Here is a 12,691-nt window from a genome sequence, read left to right on the forward strand (position 1 = left end):
TCTGGGATTCAAGTGCTGCTGTTCAGATTCTTGTGTCTCACGGGGTGCTCCCTCAATGTGGTTTCCTCTAGAAATGGGGCTTCCTAAGAGCCAAACTTTAGTGATTGTTTTTGCTTTTCTGGGTCTAGCCATCCAGCAGAACTACTGGGCTCCAGGCTGGTACTGGGGAGTGTCTGCAAAGAGTCCTGTGATGTGATCTGTCTTCAGGTCCTACAGCCATGGGTACCAGCACCTGCTCTGGTGGAGGTAGCAGGGGAGTGAAGTGGACTCTGTGAGGGTCCTTGGTTGTGTTTTTATTTAGTGCGCTGGTTTTGTTTTGGTTGGTCTCCAGCCAGGAGGTGATTCTTTCAAGAATATATCAACCATGGTCTTATAGGGAGGATGCAAACTTGCCCTAGGAACATCTGATAAAGTACTCAGTTTTTTCAGGCAGTGGGCAGGGTCATAGAGCTCCTAAGAGATTATGACCTTTATCTTTGGCTACCATGGCAGGTAGAGAAAGACCATCAGGTGGGAGCAGGCATAAGAGTGTCTGAGTTCAGTCTCTTTTTGGGCAGGGTTTGCTGTGGCTGCTATGTGGGCTGGGCGCATGGTTCCCAGTCTAATGGAGTTATATTCCCAGGGGGATTGTGGCTGCCTCTGCTGAATCATATAGGTCACCAGAGAAGTAGGGGAAAGCTGGGAGTCACAGGCCTCACCTTGCTCCCATGCAGCCCACAGTCCTAAAGGCCAGTCTCACTTGGGAGGGTTTTGATTATTGATTCAATCTTCACTAATATTGTTCTGTTCAGATTTTCTATTTCTTCAAGAATCAGTGTTGGTGGGTTATACATTTCTAATCTTGGTCTATTGTATCCACTGCTGTAAGTGAAGCACTTAGAAGAAAGCCTGGTCTATAGTAGGTATTTAGTAAATTTTTGCTGAGTGAATGTACTAAAATATTTTTGGGAGATAGATATTACTGAGAAGTGTGTGGGAAAATGGAAGGAGGAATGTTTTACTCTGTGCTATAAGACATAATATAAATTCCTTAGAAATCTCTGTTGAGTCCGGGTGTGGTGGCTCATGCCTGTAATCCCAGCACTTTGGGAGGCTGAGGCAAGCGGATCACAAGGTCAGGAGTTTGAGACCAGCCTGACCAACATGGTGAAACCCGGTCTGTACTAAAAATAGAAAAAAAATAGCCAGGTGTGGTGGCATGCACCTGTAATCCCAGCTACTCGAGAGGCTAGGGAGGAGAATTGCTTGAACCCGGGAAGCGGATGTTGCAGCGAGCTGAGATTGCGCCATTGCACTCCAGCCTGTGCAACAAAGTGAGACTCCATCTCAAAAAACAAAAAACAAACAAACAAACAAAGGAAATCCCTGTTGAATTCTTTCAAATTCCTCTTGGGCCAGTAATGCCCTGATCTCTCTTCTTCTTTGTGGAACTACTTTTAATAGTTCCTTCTATTGCCCCAGAAATGAAGTTCTGGCTCTCAGATTGCCTATATTATTGGGAAACCTGAGCTTTATAAGTAAGCTGAGCACTCATTAACCACTTACTATTTGTCGTTTGGAACCTTACCATTCTTTGACCCCCAATGTTTGCTCAACTAAATAAACTCTTTGTATGAAACAATTTTATAAGTAAATTTACCACTTTAAAATATCTTCAAAGATACAAGACTGAATTCTTCAACAGCAAGGATTATACATTTTCACAGATGGCATCTCTAGCACATTGCTTGGCCACAGAAGCAGTCATTAAATATATTGAATGAATAAATAAATGCTCATCAGAAAAATAATTTACTCACAATTAAGAATGACAAAAATGGAAATCCTGATATCAAGGCTATAGGCAAGTAGGTTGCTGAAAATGAAGCAGATTGATTAAGACATAAATATATCCAGATTTTTCCCAGAGCACAGTGGATCAGACCAATAATTATTTGAGCAGCCTATAAGAAAAGAATGTCAGAATCAATTATATGATACATACGTTTTAAGAGAGTTACAAATTAGGTGATGGAAAGGGAAGGGAGGGAGTATAGCTTCCATGTTTCTGAATCTCAGGAGTCTTTGCTACTATTCTTGTTCAGCCCTCAAAATTATCCAAAAACTGGGGAGAAGCCAAGGTGACAGAAGAAGGTAGCAGCCATAAAAGTGCTTAGAATTGCTACATGTAGTTCACACAGGAATTATGCATGAGGGTTTTTAGCAACTAGGAGATGAATGGTTGCTTTCAGGCAAATGAAGGTGTTCTAGTGGCTTGGTTATGGGCCAGGTCAGCAAAATACATGGATCCAGCTCCTTTCCCTGATGTGTTTTTTTACCATACCTATCAATCAGTTAATACAAAAATGGTTTTCTTGTGATAGCAATTTTGATTTTTAACACCATGGGGTGGGAGGAACACTTGCACTCAGTCCTGCTGAATCCTAAGATTCTGGCCCCTGTGATCTTAGGCACTTTCTTGAGCCATACAATCTCATAGTTTGGTTTTTGAGCTCACTCAAATCCCCAATAATTAGGCTGTATTATGAAAAAATATGTAGCATACTAGGTTTGGTTGGGGAAAAAGAGTAGATAGTGGTCCAAAATATCAACTTCCTTGAGACAAATGTAGAGAAAGAGCATCGAGAGCATCGTGCTATGAGATGATCAATGTCCACAAAGCCCTATGATCTAGATTATCTCTTGACTATGACCCCAACCTTGTCATCTCCTTTAGGACCCAGTCTCAGCTTTATTTCAAACTCTTTATAGATACACACAGACAAAGGGAAAATCACAGCAGTAGGATTGCTGGGACTCAGTTTATCAACTCTCTCCCATTGGGTAGCTGAGATAGAGGAATTGATGTCTCTTTCCTTAAATATTTGGGATCTGCAACACCAAAATCATTTATCCATTCAAGTAGCACTGAATCTTACCCCCAACATTCTGATTTCTTCTTTCAACACAATGTGAGATGATGGCATGTTATTCAAAATATGGTGTAGACATTAGAAAGGATGAATGCAATCTATCTCTAAAGGCAACATAGAAAAAATAAACATAGTGATTTTAAAAACAGTGATCTCAGATAAGCACTTAAAAGTCATTGAGAAACCTATCATTGTTGTCTTTAATTTTTAAATAATGAAACAGTTCCCTGAAATAGGTATTTAAAAATTAATCAGTTGATAAGCTGTCTTGGACACAGCTAACCTCTTGGCAATTCTAATTGTCCTATTAGATTTTATACAGTTTTACCAATTTTAAATGACATCCTGTGGGTCCTTAGGATTCTAAGATGCAGGACATCATAATTTAATATGGCTTGTTTAAGCAAAATAGAACACAAGTGAGCTCACATAATCACTGGGAAGGGCAGGCTTTTCAAACAGTGCCCTGAGACAACTCGCTGATCTAAACTGAGGAGGAAGTGCTCTTGCCACTTACTGCCCCAGAACTCTGTTGTAGAACTGGCATCATGAGAAAACCTTCCCTGTCTCCTAGGCCATCGTCTGTCCAATTGATGACTACTGTAGGGTCTCTTTTGTTGTTCTCCCCTAAATCAAACTTTAGTGCAAGAATATGTAATTGGCAGAACCTAGATCAAATGCCTGCACTTTGATTTCAAGGGAGGCAAGGGAATATCATTTTTTGGATTCTATTTTGGCAAAGGTAGCTTTTACAACTTAGTGACCAAAAAAAGGTAGGGAAGATGTTTGACACATGGCAGCCATGAATGTTTAAAAGATGGCCGCCATACATTATCTCTATGACTTTGCTATTGTGGACACCATTCTGGGTATGTGGCCAACTCACCTCAGTTTCATGCTCGTCATCTGTAGGAATTATTCCCTTATTGTACTAACTGGAAGAGAGGTGGGGAGTCTGTCTCAGGTTGGGTCCATCAGTGTCACTTTCCCAGGAACTGTGTATTTAGAACTTAGATATTATAATGTTAGTCTGGGTTTGCCTCTAGATAAGATTATATAAACTCTTGAAATGAAGAACATTAATGTGTTCTACCATATGAGCTGAGAAGACATCCAGAAAAATCAAAAATAAAAAATAGACCAAGAGAACTACTGGAGTTCCTAATAACTTTCAATTTTCTAGTTATAGTCCTTTTCTGAAACTGAGATGTCTTCCTGCCCTTGGAAAATACATGTGTCTTTGTTTTGCTTAAGCTAGCAAGAGCTGTTTTCTGTTACTCGCAGCCAAAGTATTTTTAAATTATTGCTTTGTCTTTCTTATAACTCTTGCCCTACGGCTTTGAGAATTTACTCTTTAGATTTTACAATATCTGATGGATCTTCGTTCTTTACCTAGTTTAGATTTTTTCTCAATATTTTGCCAATAGCCAACTCTGAAGTCTAAGATCTTGGTTTCAAAATCTTTGCTTACGTTATTTTTCTTTCTGATTTACATCAACCATTAATTCTTAAGGATCAGTTACCAAATAGATGTACCAATGACACATGAAACTGAGAAAATGGAGCATAGTGTTGTGAAACAAGCGGATATAGACTGGAGTTCAAATCTTATCTAGATTGACTGCTAATTGTATAGTTGGTACAACTACTTTTAGACTAATAACAGTTGTCTATATTAATTACTAATGTTAAGTTCTACTTAATATTTCAGAGAATTAGTTTTCTATTCCCACAGAGTTGTTTTGGGAAGCAAATAATAGGAACTGGCACAAAGTCAAATGCCAATAATGCTTTTTTCCTGTTTCCCTTCAACCTCTCTCCAGTTACTTGTATCAGATTCCTGATTCCCCTATAGTTTTGGACACTGCTTTTGGTTTCTTTTCCAGATTGTATTAGAAACAACCTCACTGGTTATTTGTGAGCGGCAAGCCACCCAGGTGCCGAGGCAAGAGACTGAAGGCACAAGCTGTTTCAGTATAATAAACAAAATACTTAAAATAAGAATAGTTATATTAGACATAGAATATAGATATGATTATCTATGAATATTCCTAATCATTAGTTTATAGCATTATTCTTTATTCTAATATCGTAATAATATTTGTTCTACAATTATAACCTAGGAAAAACCAGGCTATACAGCGACAGGAGCTGAAGGTACACGGTGAGCAAGTGACCAGCAGTGTGAGCCCTCTGTCATGCCCGAATAGGGCCACTAGAGGGCTCCCTGGTCTAGCGGTAATGCAGTGCCTGGGCAGGCACCCATTACTTAGCAGACCTTGGTCTAGAGGTAGCGCCAGTGCCTCTGAAGGCACCCGTTACTTAGCAGACCAGGAAAGGGAGTCTCCCTTTCCTCGGGGGAGTTAGAGAAGACTCTGCTCCACCACCTCTTGTGGAAGGCCCGCCCGCATTATCAGTCAGGCCCGCCCGCAGCCATGCGGAGGCCTAACCGTCTCCCTGTGATGCTGTGCTTTAGCCGTCACGCTCCTGGTCCACTTTCATGTTCCGCCCTGTACACCTGGCTCCGCCTTCTAGATCGCAGTAGCAGAATTAGTGTAAGTATTAAAGTCTTCGATCTTTCTGAGAAGAGCATAGAAGAAATAATGACGTAAGCTGTGCCCTCTCTGTCTGCCTTGGCTGCCTCAAAGGGAAAGGCCCCCTGTCTAGTGGACACGTGACTCACGTGACCGTGTCAATCACTGGAGATGGCTCACACGCCTTACCCTGCCCCTTTTGCCTTGTATACAGTAACTAGCAGCGCGGTCACGCATTCGGGGCCACTACCAGTCTCCGCGCCTTGGTCGTAGTGGTCCCCGGGGCCCAGCTGTCTTTTCTTCTTTCTCTTTGTGTTGTGTCTTTATTTCTACAATCTCTTGTCTCTGCACACGAAGAGAAAAACCCACAGGCCCTGTAGGGCTGGACCCTACTGTTATTTCACACCATTCCTTTGAATTATTCCCTTGAGTTACAATTTGCTACACAGTAGCAAAATGTGAAACAACTCAATCACCACAGCAAAGCAACCTAAAAGCTTAAATCCAGCCTCTATAACATGACCACAGTGGCATTTCCAAAACAGAAATCACGTGTAGAAATCACTTGTTTAAATCATTCTACCACAAAGATACATGCACTTGTATGTTCATTGCCATGCTATTCACAATGGCAAAGACATAGAATCAACCTAAATACCCATCAAAGCGGACTAGATAAAGAAAATGTGACACATATGCACTGTGGAATACTACATGGCCATAAAAAAGAACAAAATCATGTCCTTTGCAGCAACATGAATGGAGCTGGAAGTCATTATCCTAAGTAAATTAATGCAGGAACAGAAAACCAAACACTGCATGTTCTTACTTATGTGAGCTAAGCATTTAGTACACATGAACATGAAGAAGGGAACAGTAGACACTAGGCCCTATGTGATGGTGGATGGCGGGAGGAGGTGAAGATAGGATATCTACCTATTACGCTGGGGGCGGTGGGTCACTCCTGTAATCCCAGCACTTTGGGCTACCGAGGCAGTCAAATCACGAGAACAGGAGTTCAAGACCAGCTTGACCAACAAGGTGAAACTGTGTCTCCACTAAAAATACAAAAAATTAGTTGGGCATGGTGACAGGCACCTATAATCCCAGCACTTGGGAGGCTGAGGCCGGAGAATCGTTTGAACCTGGGAGGCGAAGGTTGTAGTGAGTTGAGATTGCACCACTGCACTCCAGCTGGGGTGACAATGTCTCAAAAAAAAAAAAAAAAAAAAAAAAAAAATCTACCTTTCAAGTACTACAAGTACTATGCTTATTAGCTGGGTAATAAAATTATCTGTACACTAAACCCCTATGACATGCAGTTTATCCGTGTAACAAACCTGGATATGTACCCCTTGAACTTAAAACAAAAGTTGGAAAGGAAAAAAAAATCTTTCAATGACTCCTCGTTCTCTTCAGGTCACAGTACACATTTCTTTGTGTGGCACATTGGAGCCAGGTATATTTGGCCTACACTGCTTTTTCCCACACAGCACTCCATCCATTCCTGACCGCTGACATTTCCACTACTGTGTGATATTTAAGCACCTGATGGTTTTTAAGTGCCTTCCCATATACATCATTGTTGCTGCAAAATCTCACAGTGTCACAGTATCTGGCTCTAGCAATGAGTTTGCACATTGTTGGAATACAATCATTGCTGGGAGAATCCTTTCTACCCATTTTGGGTATCTTGTGCCTTGGGTTTTGCACTAGAGATTATATCAACAGAAACTCATATTTTGGATGATAAGAAAGGTTGATTTCCAAGAACAGTGATTTAAGAGTTTCCCTGGTTGTGTATTCCCTTTCCTGGCTGATGCGTTACCAGGAAATGCATGACGAGTTACCCCATTAGGTATAGATGGGTAGATTTGTTTATGCCAGTTATGAAACATGTTTGGGAAGTTCAGCCTTAGAGCATAGGTTCTCTGGCATTTATTGAATTAGTGTTGGGCAGCCTTGGAAGGTTACCCCAAAGACACACACTGTCTTTCTCCGTAGCAGATGAACCCAAGGAGATAGAACAGACTTCACTGAGACATGTGCCAGGTACTAAAAAGTCTTGAGAAGGCAAACTTCGGTTTCAATGTTAAGGATCAAATTGAATTTATACGTGCAGACAATATGAATTGCAGGAGGTGATTCTCAGAAGAGCCACTTTTCACACGAGGACTCTGTGGCCTGCTCCAGAGAAGCAGCAGTGGAATCTACTTATATAATCCTGGTTGAGGGTTCTCCCTCCTAAAGCTTTGTAGGCCAGTCGGGAAAGGGAATACACAATCAGGAAAACTCTTGAGTCACTGTTCTTGGAAATCCACCATTCCTATCATCCAAAATATGAGTTTCTGTGGATATAATCTCTAGTGCAAAACCCAAGGCACATCTCCTAAGCTAAAACGGATATAGAAATACGGTAAAAGATGGAAAGTAAGAGCCATTCTTGCCACAACCACGACCCTGGGATCCCCACTTCACTACGCTATCTCCATATTCTCCTCCTGTCAATTAGCCCATTTATTTTTACATGAGAGGATGCTGGGTGTGTCAACCAGGTCCCTTATTGAAAACACACATTGGAAGAAAAGATATTGAAAGAAATACGTGAAAAGTGCCACCATGTATTAACTGAGGCTCTTTCCAACTGGAAGTGCTTTGGAAAACACTATGACTATGGGGCGGTGGGGAACACCTGACCCTCAGCAGGTGCTAGTTTTATTCCCAGCGCCAGTGAAAATCCAACCAGGGATCCCTCCACTCACGCCTGGGCCCAGAGAGTGTGATCTGGCATTCAACTTCCTCAGTGCGGGGCCTGGCAGCCCCGGGAGCCCGGTGGGTGCTTCCTGGGTGGTGCCCCTCACCTCGCCTCGCGAGGTTCTAACGTCCAAGAGCGCGGCTGTGCGAGAGACCCGCGCGGACACCTGAGGTGCAGTGGGGCTCCCGTGGCTCCGCGGAGCCTGCAGGTTCCCAAGACGAGGGTGGGGTAGGGGCTGACGACGATGCCGCCCTTTCCTGGCTGTGTGGGCTTTATCCTCTGTCCTTGGGCCTGGAACGCCCGTGGGGAAGAGGCTGTGCTTGACGTGTCGGCGGGCTGATCACGTGGGGGCCTCTCACTGCTAACCCCAGACACACCCCCGCTTAGAAGCAGCAACATTGTCAGAAGCTCCTTGCCGCTAAGAATCCTCTGCAAAATGTGGTGGATACAGCACTGCACTTAACTCCTTCGGTTCTCAGCTTATTCTTTGGTAGAGTGGAGATGATACCTGCTCAGGTACCTCATATGCTCATGCTGCAGAACTTTAAAAACCAAAGATGTTTTACAAACATATTCCACTGCGATAAGCAGAGTGCATCTATGTCCTTCATGCTGAACCTGACAGTTTAAGTTGTATTCTCAGTGTTTAACAACTATCCTCAACACATAGTAGGAACAGATGAATGATTGCAAGGTTTTGTCTAACTTATTAAAGTGTTAGCATCAGCTGGCTAATTATGAGTAATAGATGACAGTCATGTTTGTTGAACTCTTTTATGTTTGGCGTTTTTATGATAAATCAATTCAGCAAATTTCCACTTGGTGCCAGTATGTGCCAGGCATTGTTCACAAGGCTGGGGATACAGTAGTGAATAAAACAGATGAAATTCTAATAAGAATAAGGAGGCTAATAATAAGATTCATAAGGAAAATTTATAGCATGTTAAGAATAATGAGAGAGCTAAGGAGAATGATAAAGTATGAAAGGGAGGTGGGTCAATGGAAATGTAAATGAGGGGAGTCAGGAAAGTCCTCATTATAAAAAAACTTGCATACAAATGTTCACAGGAGCATTCCTATATATTCCTAATAGCCAAAAATGAAAACAACCCAAATCCCTATCAACTAATGAATGAACAAATAATATTTGGTATATCCATATAATGTATTATTTGACAATGAAACACAACAAAGTTCTAGTTTATGCTACAGCACGAATAAGCCTTGAAATCATTATGGTAAGTGAAAGAAGCAAGTCACAAAAGACATTCATATAAAATAGCCCCGGTAGGCAAATCCACAGAGACGAAAAGTAGACCAGTGGTTTGCTAACACTGAGGTAAGTGGTGGAGAATAAGAATTACTCTTAATGGGTTTGGGTACAAAATTAGGTGCTGTTATTTACACGACTCTGTGAATATACTAAAAGCCACTAAACTATACACTTTAAGTGGGCAAATTTTATAATATTTGAATTATATCTCAATCTAAACTGTTATAAAAATGAAATGCAAGATGTATGTTTTATCTCTTTACTTATGAAATTTTGAAATAATGAACACCCTACAAGGGTGACTATGATTCTTATTCTTTTTTTATGGGGGAGGGAGAGATTGGCCTTTTAAATTTTTATGTATTTGCTTTGTTGACCAGTGTGTGATCCATATAGTGTCACTGACTTCTTTTCCCTAGAATATAAGCTCCCTGAAGGGAGCTTGTCTCTTTTGTTTAAATCTGTTCCCAGAAGCAAGCATTATGCCTGGTGCAAAGTAGATTGTCAAAAAGTAGTTTATGATGAATGTATGGATGAATGGAGGAGCTACTCTATATTTACATTAACAGCTCATTCTTTCCAGTATCTCAATGGTGATATCCTGCTCTGTGATAAAAAACAAATATCTTTCAGATCTGACATGGCATCCCTATCTAGAGCCATTCTTTGTGTTAAACTAGCTCAGGCTCTAAAGCTGGGACCTTGTTCAAGGACGCATGTGAATGGAGTTAAAGATTGGCGCTGCAATTGCACCTGATCTCCAATTGCAGGGCAGACTTCCTTGGTGCTGGGTTGATCAGTTAGGAGGAAGGGGCCTCAATTTCTAATTGTACTGTTCAGAGGGGACTCATCGTCTGTTTCATTTTCCCAGAGGAGCTGTTATTGAGCAGTCTGTCCTTTTGAACAGGGTACTCCTGTCTAGTTTGCACAACGGCATCTTACGTGTTAGTAGCCCCTTTTCAGATTATTGGCCCCCGATCTCTACATTTCTTTCAAAATTTCTGGCATCATATCCTTCCTCATTCAGCCTGGATCCCACAGATCCAACTAATTATCTTCTTATTAAAACCCACAAATGCAAGTTTACCACCTTGTAATGCTACCTTTTCTGTGTAGGATATTTTAGGGAAACTCACAATGGCATGGATAGACACCCAACAAAGATGTCATTTGAAAGTCCAGTGTCTTCATCTGTGCTTCTAATTAAATCGTTGAGTATAATTTGGCCAATTTTTCCTCTGATTCCTGGCAACTCTTAATCCAAACAAGTACTTTATTCATTACCACTCCTCACTCCTAAATGACTTCCTTGTCAATATTTTCAAAGGAAAGACAAAGGCTCTCATGTTCTTTCTTATCCTCCTCATATGGAGAAATGGATAAAAAACATTTACATTAAAGCTATTGATTCACTATTTTCTTACTTGATCAGAATTAGGTATCTTTCCTGGGTTCTAAAGTGTAATCTGTTCCTGTGCTACTAATCTCATTTCCTTCAAAGGGCTTATAAACCTTAATCCATCAATTATCTCTTTCTCCCCAGTATATTCAAATATTACTCCCTGCTTCGTATTTCTTCTCAACCCATACATTTATACAAGTCTTTCTCACAGTTGTGGTTTCTAGTTCATGAAGGTAGACCAAACAGATGCTACTTATTCCTCATATGAACTCCAATTCCAAGGAGCACCCCTACAAAAAAAATTCCCTTGCCACATTGAAAAATAAGAAGCAACTCTCTTGGTGAGCCAGAATCTGTGAATTCCTGAGAGACTGAAAGTATGCAGACTAGACTGAAGAAAAACTACACAATAATAAAGGACCTGCAACAGAAGATGGTTCTAAATGGTGGGATTTTTGCATTTCATAAACAAATGGCATATACATAAATAACACAGATACTCTAATCTTGAATTTATATCCCCCCAAATTACTTAAGGGGCAAGATGGGGACACCCAGTTGCCCATTCCTGGGATAGCAAATGTATAAATGTGCTGGGTGCATGGCACAGACTTTTAGGCAGCATTTAAAATCAACTGATAGAGGCACTGATAGCAACATGGATAGATCTTTAAAACTTACTGTAGGGAGGAGCAAAATTTGTGCATGTAATTTATCAGTGTGTATGATCTTCATGGATTCCAAATACATTCCCACAATAGAATGCCATACATTTTTGGGGAGATACTGACAAATAAAATATCCATGTTTTATAAAGTGGAACAATTGCTCATGGAGGGAGGGAAGGGGGAGTGGAGTATGGACAGCAAAGAAAATTTTAAAAATAGGAAGCATCCTTATAGACACAACAAAACATTTCTAAGATAATTTACTTAAAATTTGAGTGTGATAAGCCACAGTGTAAAATTATAGGCAAAAATATGTAACATTTTAGGAGCTGGACTTTCTAGACAAAATAAATCCAGTAGCTATTAATTCATGTAGTCTCAATAACATAAAGATATGGCTAATTGTAATATACCTTCTTCACTATATGTAAGCTATGCCTGTTTTAATAATATCCAGTGAGAAAGAAATAATTAGAAGTAGTATTTAGAGCTAATCAGCAAAGAAGCCTTCACAAGTAATGGGATTATTTATCACTTATGTGAAATCTCCTTCTCACAATGAAATAATTTTCTCGAGTTAGCATTTATTACATCATTATCAATTTTAGGTATAGATTCTACTCTAGAAACACGTGCCCATTCATAGAATTTCTCTTACATGAAAGAATCTCTTAATTCAGGCTGACCATATTCAAACTGAGATAAATTCATGCACAGTTCCCCACATAGACAAAAATAACCACGTTCATCAATTTTAATTTTTATTAATGAAATAGGGGAAAGAGAATACTGAGATGGATTTAATGAAATTACATTTTCCAAGAAGCCTCTTGAACAGAATGAAGTTCTTCATTTGTCACTAAATTTTCATCCTTGACTGAGCTCACCGATGGTTTCTTTAATATGTAGAAAAAGGATCTCCTTCTGCCATGAACCTGAGGTTAAGTTAGATATCAGTACATTGATCATTAATACACTCTAAAATAAAGAACTATAAGGGGTAGAATTTTGGAAATAATTCTAATAGAAGTATTCTCATCATTGAGATTTTTATTTTATTTATTTATTTTTTAGAGATGAGGTCTCTATCTGTCACCCAGCCTGGAGTGCAGTGGCACTATCATCGCTCACTATAACCCTGAATTCC

This window comes from Chlorocebus sabaeus, chromosome 1 (assembly GCF_047675955.1).
Source record: "Chlorocebus sabaeus isolate Y175 chromosome 1, mChlSab1.0.hap1, whole genome shotgun sequence".
Classification (NCBI taxonomy): domain Eukaryota; kingdom Metazoa; phylum Chordata; class Mammalia; order Primates; family Cercopithecidae; genus Chlorocebus; species Chlorocebus sabaeus.